Source organism: Opisthorchis viverrini (assembly GCF_000715545.1).
Source record: "Opisthorchis viverrini unplaced genomic scaffold opera_v5_10, whole genome shotgun sequence".
NCBI lineage: Eukaryota > Metazoa > Platyhelminthes > Trematoda > Opisthorchiida > Opisthorchiidae > Opisthorchis > Opisthorchis viverrini.
This window is the reverse complement of record NW_008751666.1, coordinates 740,013-754,789: the sequence shown is the minus strand read 5'-3', so window position 1 is coordinate 754,789 and position 14,777 is coordinate 740,013. Positions and strand designations below refer to the sequence as shown.

General features: G+C 42.4%; 1 protein-coding gene across 1 annotated transcript in view; it reads left to right on the top strand.

Moving 5' to 3' along the window:
* Positions 1–14,777, top strand: part of T265_00951 (hypothetical protein) — a gene marked incomplete at both ends in the record, with an annotated part of 42,684 nt that overhangs the window by 14,470 nt on the left and 13,437 nt on the right. The window lies entirely within an intron of this gene.

Genomic DNA, 14,777 nt, shown 5'->3' with positions numbered 1-14,777 from the left:
TCTACGATGGCAGCAGATATCCATGTGCCATTATCTACAAAAAAACGGATACGGCAGCAAGAAGGTGTAAATTTCCGGATACAGTCATTTTCATTCATTTCCTAGAGGAACCCGTAGAACAAGTTTTGCACATTAGAAACAGCTTGAAACCATACGGGCCGATGCAAATGAAAATTCAGGAGTGGGGTTGTGTTTGTCACGTCGTAGAGTAAGATACTGTATAAGGTTGCCCGTCTTTGGTACTCCGAACTTAAGTATCCCAAGCCATTCGTAAAGTGTGTCCGATCAGTCTATTTCTCCTTGCGATGATCTCGGTAAAACACGGCTCACCATTACCCACACCTCGTGGTACAGCATGTTCGCTTGCCATGACACAAAAAGTGCAAATTTGGAATCCGAAATCCGACATTTTAACTCAAGCAGTCATTCCACAAGATTCGACATTCCAGTCGAGCAATTTCTAGGACACACTAATACCACACGAAGATATTCAAAGAAATATTCAGATCTACCCTTTTTATCATCATCTTGTGACCAAGACTATTTTGGTAGCTTGCGGGTGCAGGAAGTAAGCGAAATCACGGAATCCTGGGACATATCTTCTACCTGTTCCGTTCGAACGGTCCTTACCTAGTTGGAGCAATATCAATCCGATTACAGCGCGAGTACTAAATATGTTTGTTTTACGCATGGAAGCATCCTGTATACTGCCATCGCTGTTTGCAGGCTTTTGGGGAGAAGCAATTATGAGGCAACCGTTTTCACCAGCGATCCTAAGAAAGCAACATTCTGGCCATTTGTCGAACGGATGGGGAGAAATCTGATATTCCAGACTCAAGCACAGTCCCACAAAAGTGATTGATTTAACGGCTTCTGGATCCCTTTTCTACATAAACACACTCTATGTTCCTTAAATTGGCGTTTACGCGCTGACGATTTGTTGTTTATTTTGAGTCTGCTGCATTGTTAGGACACAGTTCGATCGGGGCATCTGTGGTTTACCAAAAATTATTTATGAGATTCTCTGGAGACCAGTATGAGAACAAATGTCACACGTAGGCTAGACAAGTGACTACAGAACCACGCTGTCTTGGCAAGGGGGTCAGGAACATTTGAAAGTTGATCCTGCAGTGACATTCCGGAACACGTAGTCTACTAATTCGTGCAATTGTTTGGGCATATACTCAGATGACTGTTGAAATTTATGATTAGGAAGGGAAACCTACTAGCTTACGTTAATGAAGTAACAATTGCTTCGTTCACGCATTGGGCTTTTGATCCGTTTCAGTAGGATTTTCTAAGAGAGTTGGCGGTATCACAACACATCAAGAGGATCAGTGAAGCTATAGTACCCTGTCCAGGAGATCAATTAGTCTACTCCACATGTATGATGCTTTATGCTAAAAGGTCTGCCCGATGCGTATGGTTTGTTAAGGCGAACAAAAGTCTCCGTTCCCCGTAATCCTCACAGATAAATTGGGAGAAAAGTAACTTAAATGTGAGATGACGATAATAGAAAAGAACACATTGTAGTACCACCGAAACTGTGTCGTCGTCCTGCATATCCAACAGTTTTGCAATATGCTTTTGCTCATTTCCGCTTCAGATTTCATAGCGATGATGTGTCATCATGCCTCCGTCAGTGTTTCGGACATCGCTTCTTATAGGAGGCGCGTGAAATCCCTCCACTACGATCTTTAAGATGAGAAAACGCAGCGTTGGCATTGGAGCTTCACGGTGAGTTTTAGCCTGTACGTAAACTTACAGCAAAAAGAACCGGCGAGTAGTTCATTCTTGCCATAATGCATGGGTAAGCATTTCTCGAAAACTGAAATACCTCAATATTCACATGGCAATCAATACAATGTCTTCTGTATTTTCAGTGTATTTTACTACAGAGTGGGCTGCAAGCCAAGATCACTTCGCCCAGTACACGTACGTTGTCAATCAGAAAGACGGATTTGAACTGATATATATGAAAAGCGGCCTTACAGTGCATCGTAATTTAATAGCAGCAGTCTATCCACGTCATGCGACCATGTAAAAGGATTCTGTGAGTTAGCAAGTGGTGGGGATAACGGATTTGCCTAGGATATATACATCTGTCCTGTTATTTCCCCGCTTCAAATGTGCGGCACTTAGCATACCTATTACTGTTCCTTGGTGATTAAGCTATCTGCGTTGGGTTTTCATACCATTTATGTGTTTCTATACATCCTGGTTAAGGATCCAAGACAGACAAAAGTGTAAATTTAAGGTTCATTGGGTGTTTTGATCCCATTTTCAACAACCCAAATTGCATGGAGTAGGATGCGAATCCGGTCATCAGAAGAAAACATTATGGATTACCTCCATATTTCCTTTGTTCGGCAATTTTTACCTGTCTCGAGGCCGATCTTGATCAGTGGTTTTAAACCTAGAAATGGCTTTTGATGTCAGCTCTCTCTAGTGCGTTTTTAAACGGAAAAAATTCACCAGCCAGTCAAAGTGATATTGCGAGTCTTGTTGGAGCTTGTAGGGATGTTGGCATTAGCTACGTACCACAGATCTTGAGCCCATCTGAAAGGGAACTCATCGAATATGTGAACGCAGTGATTCCGTTCCATGACGAATACCGTTTGAAGAAATGCTCAAACGGTTTCTAACTTACAGGTGACATTTAAACGAACGTTGACTCAAAAACGAAGCCAGGATCCAACGTGGATAAGAAAATTTCGTTTTCCGATCATATTCAGGCTGTACACAGGTCTCAAAAATGGATAGATCATTGACTGGTTACCGTATCAGCATTTCATAAAAATCAACAGAGGATGTAACGCCGTCTAAGTCACCATACAAGTTGGACCGTTAAACATTTAATCCTTAGCTCTCGTTTTGGGACTGAGCTTCTACACAACCCGCTTTCCTCTAAGCAAGTGGGTTTTAACTCAAATATATTCACCGGAATCGCACATGCTTAAGCAAAGACCATCACTTTCCCAATGTAAATGAAGTGGGAATTATCAGAAAATCTCTTTCCCCGACGTATCAAAGGGGCGGAGCCTCTTCTAGTAGGTGGTATTGTAGAACCTCAACAGTACTTTGACATGGCAGTGTAATAACCTCAGCCTTCCATGAAGTTTGTTCTGTGATATTCTACTGACAGGTTCAAAATTTTTCTAGTAGACCACTCATCTTTGTGTGCAAAACCAACAACTTTTGTGTCGGCTTTTACTCAATCCAGATCGAGAGTTACATGCACAGTCCATCGTGATTCCCAACATAACCCTGGCGCGTGGATATGTCAGTCAAGAAGGAAACGATTGAAGCAAATGCTGAAATTGAAAACTTCCTGACAGCATACTAAATTATGCATGCCACACAAGCGCCATCAGTTGGCCAGCAGACATCCAGGGGGAGGGGTGACTCCCACAACTGTTCATATTAAGCAAATTCATCCGAACAGAACCGATGCAGTCGTGAAAGCCAGAACGGCGGGGGGCTATTAGAGAAAAACAGAGATTCCGAAACATCAGCGGGCGAACCGTACACACTTATTCCCATGACCAATAATATTGAACGTCTCCGTGTCATTCGGTAGGCACACAAATCCAGCTCCGCCCGATCATGTTGGATTTGTGACTGGCGTTTGGTCCGTGTTTGTGCGATCTGGTAAACAGATGGAGCCTGATCTTTATGATAGGCTGTAATTTGTACAGGTGAACAGTGTCGAACACATTCTCTATGCTTCTTTCACACCATCATGGAAGATATTCTCTACCAGCTTTATAACCTTGGCTAGAATTGAAATTGAACTATTAAGTTGGTCGGTCAACGGCTTGGAATTCGTATGATCAATATACATACATACCTGAGATGAAAGCTCCGTTTTTCCAGAAATTCAAAAGTACCGGCAACTGGGCCCTCAGTATGGGCCCAAAAATATAGTAACAGTAAAGTAAAATAAAGTTGTCCTTTCATTTTCTAATTAGGTCGCTTTACCTGTGGGTAGTTAGAAAGCACTGCTGTCGCTAGCTTAGGCGTTTTGCAAGATAGCATGTTGAGTTATCAAGTAAAAGTATATGAATCCAAGAGATCGTGTTATATAGTATTCCATGTCCTAATTGATGGTTTGTGAAGTTCTTGGTGCAAAAAGAACCAGTTTTTTCTTAGAATGAACTATAGATCGAGCTTGCTAGATCAGCATGTATCTTTCCTGACTCATTACCCATTTCATTGAAATTTTCGCAAATGAAAAGCGTACAGTCGGTTTGATTTAGCTCAGGGGAATATTATGCACAGTTCCCAGTAAGCAAGAAGTGGAAAAGGCTCCCGAAGCAGAAAGCTTCACAAAAAGGGCATTTTCAGCCCTCCCCCCAAGTGAAAGTTTTACTGGTGGAACACACGCACACCAAGATATAGAGGAAAATGTCGGTAGCTCAGGTAGCGTAGATGGTGGTCGTTGGCTTGTTAGCTGAGCTGGACGATTTGATTGCAAACGTTTCATTACCAATCGTGGTGACATCATCAGTGCGCTGTTGGGGAGCGTAGTAGTGCGTAGCGGTGGGTTGGTGGCTGTGCACAACCGTAGGTAGGATACAGGCCCAAGAGTAATGCCGAATTAATACTGGACAAAAGTGGCCCCTTATAGCAGTGTTAAAGTTCGGTTGTCATCAGGCGCCAAACAATATAAGAAACTATAAAATTAACGATGGGTGCTATTTGGCTGCCCATGTTGGTCGAAAGGTGAAAATCAGTGTTTTGTAGGCGAAACCGTAGCTTACTAACCACTGTGTTTCCTTTGAAACAATTGTGTGCTAAATTAACTGGGACCAATATCACTTTTCGGAAAATTGTCGGCTAAAATGCTTATGTATGGAAAGAAAATCCGAGCCAGAGGACTCTGCTATTCACGTATTGCAATCTATATCACCTTCTATCTGAGGAGTAGCTGTTTTCGAAGCGACAAACAATGTTATTTTCGGTTGGTGACGATAGGACATTTAATCGCTTGTTTCCTTGCAATGCCTCCAGTTTCTTGCAAGAACTGCCCCCCACCACAAAGAGTGGCCGATGGCAGGACTGATCGAAAAAGGCTGTTTACGCTGCAAAATATGTCACCCCGTGTCCTTCCTGTGAAACTAAAAGGTCCTGTTTTAAACTACGCACTCGTTCTTTATGTTAAAAGGGAAATAACGTGGTAGCTTACCAGGGAAAATACACCCAACCTATTGATCTCCAGAATATGGAAACCTGTATCTGATATGCAATAACAGGAAATCTACTGGAATGACCACGAACAGTCAATGTATTTGGATGGTTGCTGTGGTCGTGCACTGCACAACATAGAAAAGGATGTTATTACGATTAGGCAGTTCATTTTCTGTTACTTATTGGGTTACCTGAAGGTTAAATTTTATGTGTTCTCTCAAGGATAGGATTGATGTCACTACTGATGACAGCAACGAGAAATGAACAAAGACGACGGGGGAATAAGAAAGGTCTCTAGACCATTTCCCGCCAAAACTGAAAGTCTATGTGGTTTGTTCACACCGATTTTTTTTTCAAATTTCGTCAAGTCGGTAGAGGTTAGGGCGGCGACATGTATTGATGCTGTGACCACCACGTTGGGGTGTCAAGCTTGTCTGAGAAATGGTACAATACGGAAATCTGAGTAGAACTAAAAACACTCGAAACGGATACGTGTGCAAAACCTGAAAGTGCCACCTTGAGGCTTAGGTTGGCTGGGTGATGTTGATTCAAAATCTGAGAAAACAAACAGGCGGCCGTCGTGTGCTGAAATGTCAAAATTTTTCGAGCGCATATAATTTGCTAGCTAGCAGAATTAAGTAGTCTAAAAAGGATTTTTTGTGTGGGAAAATAGAACATAAGAAAAAGAGTCAAGTTCCGGTTGCACATGGACGTCCAATAGGACTGAAGCACTTATTCTTGACAGTCTCAGTGACGTGCTCACGTTTAATGTGTTCGGTTTTAAATCACTCCGCCTCAGTTCTCATACTGGTTAGTAGCATGCACCAGAAATTGACGCTGACAGTACTAAGGCCAATCATGTAGGTGGTAGCTATTTTTCTTCTCTCCAAATCAGAGGTTTTACGTAGCGCATAACCTAGTGGACTCAATCGGCATATCAAGTCTGAGTCCGGGTAGGCCATTCATCCAGTTAGCCTCAACCTCATCTTGCGACGGTAAGGGACTGAAAACCCTTGAAGTTATTCCACTCCTATGGGTGCGTAAGAATGGGCATGTAAATTTTGGCAACATGGGTAGACTAGGTTAATGCTAGTGGCTCGAGAGATCGCAGTCATTTAGAGGAGCTCAACTCAGCAGGCAAACCAGAGACTACACTTGCGTTTTGTTTCCCGTTATCTTGTTATAGAAAGCCATGGGTACAACATCAATAACCATATTTACAATTCAGCTGTTTTTTCCACAAACCATAAACCAGGGTAGATTCCCTTATCCCCACGGGTGTTGAATCGAAAATTAGTGCTGTTAATCAAATGGCTGGCATCCTGAGTCTTAAACGTAGCATATAAAGGACCACCTGCGTTTGTAAGTATACACGGTTTATTATAATGTGCTACTCATAAGGTTGCTGAACATAAGGTTGACGGAAACTCGGGGACTGCGCCTACCTGATAAGCCCCAAGAGGAGCGAAATCGGTCGTGGTCTGTCGACGAATTTTGAGCGACCTTATGAGTAGTACATTACGAAAAATATGCATGTATCGTGATATCTCGAATATCGTAGCGACTGAGACATGAGGCGGCCTGGTGCAGCACATTCAGTTGCCTGGAGTCATCAAAAAACGGGAGATTCAGCTGGGTTCCAGGTGAGTCTCTTGAAAAACCAAATTGGTTTGCAAATGAGTGTATTTCGCTATGCACGGTTTAGTTTGCTGGGAATCCTTGCATCTTCAGTACCTGGACATTTTTCTCCGCTTTCCGATCATCAACCTGCACATCGCATTTTCGGGTTAATATGCTCACGTCCGCTCCTTCGTTTGGTGCACACAGCATTGCATGGAAAACAATAGAGGTCGCTCTCCTCTTCGGTTTATGAAGCAGGCAAGTACAGATCATGAGGTCAATCATGAGTAGAACGATACATCAGTACAACGGAGGCAGGTGATCAGGAGTGCACGTTGTATCCCATCGCCTCATAAATGTGGTATGGACAGACCGATTGAGCTGGAGCAGGTGGAATGCTGACTTAGGGCGGAGCGCACATGGACAAGCATAACTTTTTGAGCCATTGTTTACTGGACAGTATGCCGGTGGAGATTAGCGACGAATAATTTAAACATCAAGTAAATTGGAGTGGCCAGTGTTCCTCTGGGAGTTCTCGTCACCACCTTAGGCTGAGAATCGGCGAGCCAAAGGAAAATCGATCGAAAGCGGAGGGAAAATATAGTTGAGAACAAACTAATCCATATCCTCAAAAGGTAGGTGATTAATAAAATAAATGTGAACAGGGAAATATATTCAATCTGATATTCCTAGCAGAATCTAGACAAAACCAGGAACAAAACCAGGGTCCCTAGACACTTCTAGAGGAATTTTACAGGTTGCACGGCGAGAAGAATTACGATATTGCAGTAGAAAATCGCCAAGCTGTTTGGGTAAAAAGATCTGACACAAAGAACTGATGCCGTTCAGTGTTGCGACAGAGTTCAGTTCATCTTCTGGAACAACGATGTGTGCGTCCAATCTGAGCCAGTTATCAAGGTCTACGCCATGTATTTACTGTCGTGTACAGAGCCTTGAACTGCACTCCTTCACGACAGAAAATTTTTCTCAGGGAAATCACAGCTAGACAGTTGTATGCGTTGCAAGGCCTTCCTAGACCGGCTGAAATAAGGTTCGATAAGTATAAATACTGGTTCAGAGGTAAATCAGCATAGTCTACATGAAACACTTACCAAGCGTCCTTGTAAACTGACAAGGGTACCTAGTTTGATAACAAGTTGTAGGATTAATATGGACCGTGAGACACACACCACTGCCTTTTCACAATCACTAATGAACTACCAGTAAATGAACTTGGCTAGTGGGTACGACATTTTCACTGAAAGATAACCACAACGCTCGCCTTCTGACCTAGTACTGAACAGGCGAGGTATGATCGCTACTCTGTCGCCAAGACATACAGTTGGCTTTTGTATGCGGCTGCCATATGCAGCTTCGAACTGTCTCATATCACAAACGCATACTGGCCAAAAAGTTCTCCGTTACAGATTCTACTTTGGAGATATGGGTCAGTAATTGCGACATAGATCTGTCTCATGAAATACGGCTACCACGTCCAAACGACAACACATACAAGCATCATCTAACTATACAGAGGCTTTATGTCTCCTATTTCAGCAATCCTCAGTATGAATGCCATTCAGTAGCCACAGAAAAAGGACCTGTGTAAAGTTTTCCAACCATCATTCACACAGAACAATCTCAATAGGCTGTGTTTCAGTCATCACCTCACGAGTTTCCTTGCATCAAAAAGCTGTGCACTGTTTGCAGCGCGTTGTGCATTTTCCGACGTGAATGATAAAAACACCCACCTCTTATTTACACCATCTCTCACCCGAGCAGCTGTATCCACCTGTTGCTAAAAAGCTTCCAAACGCGCCAACAAACGAAGGAGTCATTGAATCTACCAGAAACCAGCCGAACGAATGTGGCCAGTGCAGAATGATGCAAGGAATGTCGAAAAAATTCGCTTTCAGCAGCATACAGAATATTCTAACCCGATTTTATTTTCGAATCTTGTAGGAATTAGATAGGGAAATACATTTGCATACTTTCAGTTACAAAGGTTAAAACTAATGATATTTCTGTTCATTGCCACATCACTGTCATTTGAACGGCCGTGTTCCTGTTCTGGCGTAATTGTTCCGGTGAGTCCACACCCAAAATTGGTGTTGTAGTGCGCGAATTCCATGTCCATCTCTGGTTTGTAATGTGCCTCGAAGACTAACGCAAAGGATGAATGAACTTCGGACTACCAGAAGAGAAAGACCTGATTACAAGAGGCTATTAAATCCGTTCGTAGTGAAGTGGCAATACGTGACATCTCGGCAGTATTCAGGGAGAAAGCAGTCTATGAATTGGGGACAACGAGTGTACAGTATTTACCACCACTAGCCCTAAAAGCACAACAACTGCATCCTGTAATTTCTCCAGCCTACCTTCTCGACGAAGAATTCGACTTAACAAAGTTGTGCCTCGTTATGGTGTACAAACATAGTTCCAACCTATGCAGGCATTACTTGATGATATCACAGAAAAACAGAAGTCTTACAATGCAGGTGCGTTATCATCCAAACACGAAGGGGGGGTCAAGGTTTTCACGCTACGTTTGGTGGGAAAGCCAGTCGCACCAACACGTGACAAAAACAAATTGACAGGACACAGTTGGAGTTTATCAACAAACGTAGAGAAGGGGGAATAGGTGAAAATCAGTGCTTTTTGGAGTTACGTGACTGTGCAAACAAATATAGGTTGACTGGTGTACAGTGGGGACGTGGGTGTCTCATGTCACCCGATCGACATGTCACCGGAAAGCTGTCCATCAGAAAAAGGGGGCAAAATCTTAGGGCAGGAGGGAAAGACTGTTAACCGTGTTTCTATTTTTGCGGTTTTGCACGAACCCGAACTCTCTAGGGAGATAATGAGTATGGGTCATCAAGCACGTTCTGGCAGTGAAAATGACAAACAAATCCTTATTAGTCCTGTTCGAATATTTCGAAAACAACTGAAGAAGAACAAAAGAGAGGCAAAAGAATCCACCAATGCGGTTAATAATGGTCTCCGCTGAGGTTCTATAGAAATCCTGGTAATATACGCTTTCATCCAGGGGTAGTTCATCTGCAAGTGTATTCATCTAGAATGTTCACTAGAAAGCAGTTTCCTCTTCACAAAACCTAAGGTGATCCTTCCGTACCCACACTGATGTGAGTAAGCCGGACATAGTTAATAAAGTTTACAAATCATGTCAAATCGACTGACCAACGGTATCCGTAAGCGGAACTAGGCTTTCTTTGAAATACGGCACCGTTTTAGCTAAGCAATGGCTCGCTATTTTTCTGTTTTTACAACTGTTTACAGAAAGGGAGGGGAATTTGACACTTTCAAACTTGACCTTGGATTTCGTCGTAACCTGGAATTTCAAGTAATACGATTTAGCTCTTTTGAAGAGCGTTGCTTTACCCGAATTTGTCAAGACAACGACTAATTGTAAAGCAAATCAGGGCTCTCAAATTCAGTGGCTTTATGACATTTGGTGTGATATTCCAGCGATGCGCAACTGACAAGTGGAATCTACATCGGTTGGTCCAGTCAGCGTAGAAACCAACAGTAAATGTAAGTATCATTAGATTTCACTTTTATGTCGCTACTGGACCAACAATAACCGTAAAATAATTCAGGTTGACGGACAGAATCCCACTTTGAGATGTTCATTAGGGTATTCAAGTCCAATTTGTCTGGGATGCTACCGACTGAGCTGCTCGGACTTCAACAACTTCGTGAAAATAGTGGGGTTTATATCACTGTAGAACCTATGCTTTACAGTCTGATGCCCAATTTTGTTTACTGCTCATTCACTCATACTTACACTGCCGTTTACCGACAATTTCATGGTACGAGTGCCGTTTGCCGAGTAAATAATTGAGTCATTTCCGACCCTAATGTTGAGTAGTATTCACTTCGAAGGGAATGGTGGATCTTATAAGGATCAGATTCCTTAGGTAAATAAACTTCGAAGTCAACTTCACTGAGAATATCAACCCAATTTTATCCAAAGGCAGAAATATACCAGTAAGTTAACATTCTGGACTCATTTACCTAAAAGTTCACGAGCGGAGTAAATAAACAGAGCACAATAGGCAAATGACATGTGAAAACCCAGTCTGTTTGGATGGGCCTTCTTACCTTTCGAGCACAATCTCTTATCAGAAGTACTGTGTGGAGGTGCTGGGTTGTAACTATTTCCCAAATGCTTCTCAGCAGCCGTTTTATGAAGTTTAACCAAAAATCTTTTGCCAGTATCCAACACAAGCAAAGTCATTAAATCTCCGGGGTACAATACAGAATTCTTCATCACCGTCTTCTCCTTCTATACTGGTTGAAGGTTTCCACATGTGGACTAGTGGCTCCTCTCAAGCCACCCTGGTTTACTTCCATCGCAGTTGGCGAGGGTCCCTCTAGGCAGTCATTAACAAAGCATCCAAATAAAATGTGGTAAGAGAAAAAAATGGATGAAGCTCTTCGGTCCGCGTGTTTCTTCTTGTACTGGTGAAGTTTTAAAACGAGGAAATGTCTGACAGGAGTGAAAGAACACGTTCAGTTTCAAAGTTCAAAAGAGGGAGGTGTAATTATACCGAACTTTAAAGTAACACCAGATAATTGACTAGCATCGTAACGTATCACTTCCCCTTACTCTTCTGGGCATTTTCGTATTCTCTCTGTCTGGAACTCCACAGTGATAGTAATATACTGTACTGTTCATTTTTCTCAAACGCCATAGCCACTCCAAAAAGAATTATTTATTACCTCGATACTCTGACAAGCGTTGTATGGACATTTTTGCCACAGTTGCAAGTCCGGTTCGAGTCAACACGTGACCAGTAATCGAGTCTCCTTCCTCAAATATATAGTCTGAGCAGACAGCCGAAAACATGCCTGATAAGATTAACACTTAAACCACCCTAGTACTCATACTTTATAATTGTGTTTATAGAACACAAGACTGAGCTCATCATTCGCCGAATGGAAAACTGACTTTCCGAATACAGTCAATTTCTATGTTAAGATTGATTTGTTTTGGCTGTATTGACCTCGATCTGTTATTGTATCGTTGAAATTTCATTTCATAGGTTAGAAAATTCAGTCTTTCCACAAACATTTGGGATCCTCATTTCTTGACTTGAGGTCGCACTAAGTTTCCCGCTAAGTTTTCCAATGTTTTCACTTTGGCGGAAAACTATAATTTCTGTCAGGCCCCCAAACTTGTGTACTCAGAGTACATGTAAATTGCTTAACAGTGTGTGCTCACAAATCTTGAACTTCAAGTTGAGTCTAAGTCAAGGCTAACAGTGAGAAAAGTCAAGCTCACCACAACTGGGAGATTGCACATGGCATTGAACTGAAGTGTTCCCTTTCCTGACTTAATAAAGCATTTTTTCGGCCGCGTATCAGTCCTCATCAGCCTACAAGTCAGTGAGCTATCTTAACAAGTGGAGGTATTCTGTTTTTGAAATGGTTTACCCTAGTCAAACAGTTAATAGTTCCACAGATTGTTGCTTTCATAGGAATTATTCACATTAAAAAACTGCCAACTGCTGCACTTCATTGATCATAGTTGCTATAAATCCCGACCAAAGCATCACAGTTGGGTAACTGTGACCTTGCCGTATCCCAGACACGAGCATGAGAAAGTCAAGTGTAATAGTGAACCACCAAGTATTTGATGGGCAACTCGCTCCCCATACTCCAAGCTTTCTGTCTCACACCTGAAAGAGTGCATGTTAGCGACCTACTGTGTCAGAAAACCACCCAGTTGTTTCCACTTAGTACTGTGTAATCCTAAGAAGTGGGGAATAATATTAGTTCATTTATTATTTCTGACTTCCCCGGGATTACGCGATCGCCATTGTTTTGAGTCCAGCTGTAAGACACGAAACTTCAACATTATTCAGCCTCGTATATTCATACAGTTTTTCCAGTTGTTTCCCCCCCCCCACAGGCGGACCCTCCACATCGCATCAATTTCTAACTGCGGACACCCAGATACATCAGTCGTTGAAACAGTACCGTCTAATGTAGCCTATTGGAATAAGGCTAAATGCTAGGGCAAAGTTGCTACATCCAGCTGAAGCTCGTGGTTAGCGAAAACAACGTTAATTCGGATTTTTGAAGGCCAGCTTAGTCCTTAGGTTCTCTGTTACATGGGCAGCAGGTGGATTTCCGGTCGCCAATTAGTGGAACATTTTGTACCAGAATATGGAGTCGTCCCAATACCGTAGTTTATGGTCTTAAACCTCGTGAAATAACGATGTGCCCTATTCCACATTGGATACAATGAGAAGCTGTGCTTTCGTGGAGAATTAATGGAGAGGCAGTACAACTTTTTAATGGAGACTTTTAGAAGGGTGTTTTATACATGTTGTATTGGGTTGTTTACTCGTCTAAACAATACATACTACCGTTGTGAGGAGTCGCAGAGTAATGGCCACATTGTGGAAAGCACAGTAGTGCTTGTCACTCTCACCACATTTCGCAGAACAAGCCGTTTTACAAGAAGAAAATGACTCTTCTAACCTTCTGTAGAAGTCACACTCAAGCCAGGAAAATCTTGCTCTAGTTTCTACTTTGTGAGTTGCAGTGGCTTCAACTGACTTGGAAACCACAATTTGCCACCTGTTGGGTCATGAAAATGCGAGGAACCAGTCGAGCAGCCAGTCTGTTTATGACCCTTCATCAGAAAGGACTGAATCCTTAAGTATCTTGTCAAAGAAACTCTCCTCCAAAACATGGCTGGTCAAGCAATCTTATCATGTTTCGCTACCTAAATGATCGGTCCCATGTGGATGGCGGTTGTGTGGTCAACTGGCCCAACCATAATCCATTCATTGTCCTCAGAGTTAGCTCTGCTATAACTTCATTCCAGATTCATATGTAACATTGAGTTCTTCTGCCTGACCAGCTGTTTGACATATGATGCAGAAACTGGTATCCAACAATTAATCGTGTTTCCCTGACAATGAGTGAGCTTAACGGAACTAATAAAACAAATCGCTAGTCATGAAATACAGTGGCTCAAATTTTATAAACAGAATAGCTCAGTAGAGCGCCTCCCCGTCAAAAGACAACTAATCCGTATGCAGTGAGATACGTTGCAAACTGCGTTTCTGGTGCCAACAAAGGAGTAAAGGACAGAAAGTAATCAGAAAGCACCGCTGTTTGGCACATCACAAATTGATTTCGCAGAACAGTGAAAGATATGACTTATCAAAACGGGTGATTTATGTAAAATACAAAATTTGCAGTGCCGTGATGATTCTTGGGCAGCGCACCTACAGTTGGAAAGGTTCATTTGCAACGACACAAAACACTGTCACACATCTTTCCTCTTCTAGATTGTGGGATCAAGGCTGACCGTCAGCTGTGCATATTATTAGGTACTTGCTTGCATTATCAATCAGATTTATCGGTGTTAGCCAATAACAGATATCCGGTATTACTAGGACTTATGACATGATTGAACTGATCCCTTCTTATTAAGTTTAGCTGAAGTTTGGTTATCCGACTACGCCTATTATTGATCATTCATTGCCATTTAGTTATCTCCATCTGATATCAAGGAAGGTTCCATTACTCTGACCTTCGGGATACCGAGTACGTTCCAGTTTCAGGGATCGATGCGTCGTAAACAGCCAGCGAGTCGGTGGCTCTAATCGTGAATTTGTGTGTGCGTAGTCGATCAAATGGAAACCAACAGTTGGTCTGCATTTTTATGTCTATGTGATTCGCCTTTTGTCACGTTCCCAATCCACCCATGCGAACAGTTTTGTCCTAGTACACTACTCACAAGTTGTTGAAAATTCTTCGACAGCCCACGATCGGTTTTGTCCTTCTTGGGTCTCACCAGGTAAGCGCGGTCCCCGAGTTTCCGTCAACCTTATGTTCTACTTGAACCCAAATTGGACGAAATTAGCGAAATACACTCGCAAAAAAATGGTTTTGTTTGAAAACGTCATAAACGAGAGATACAGCCG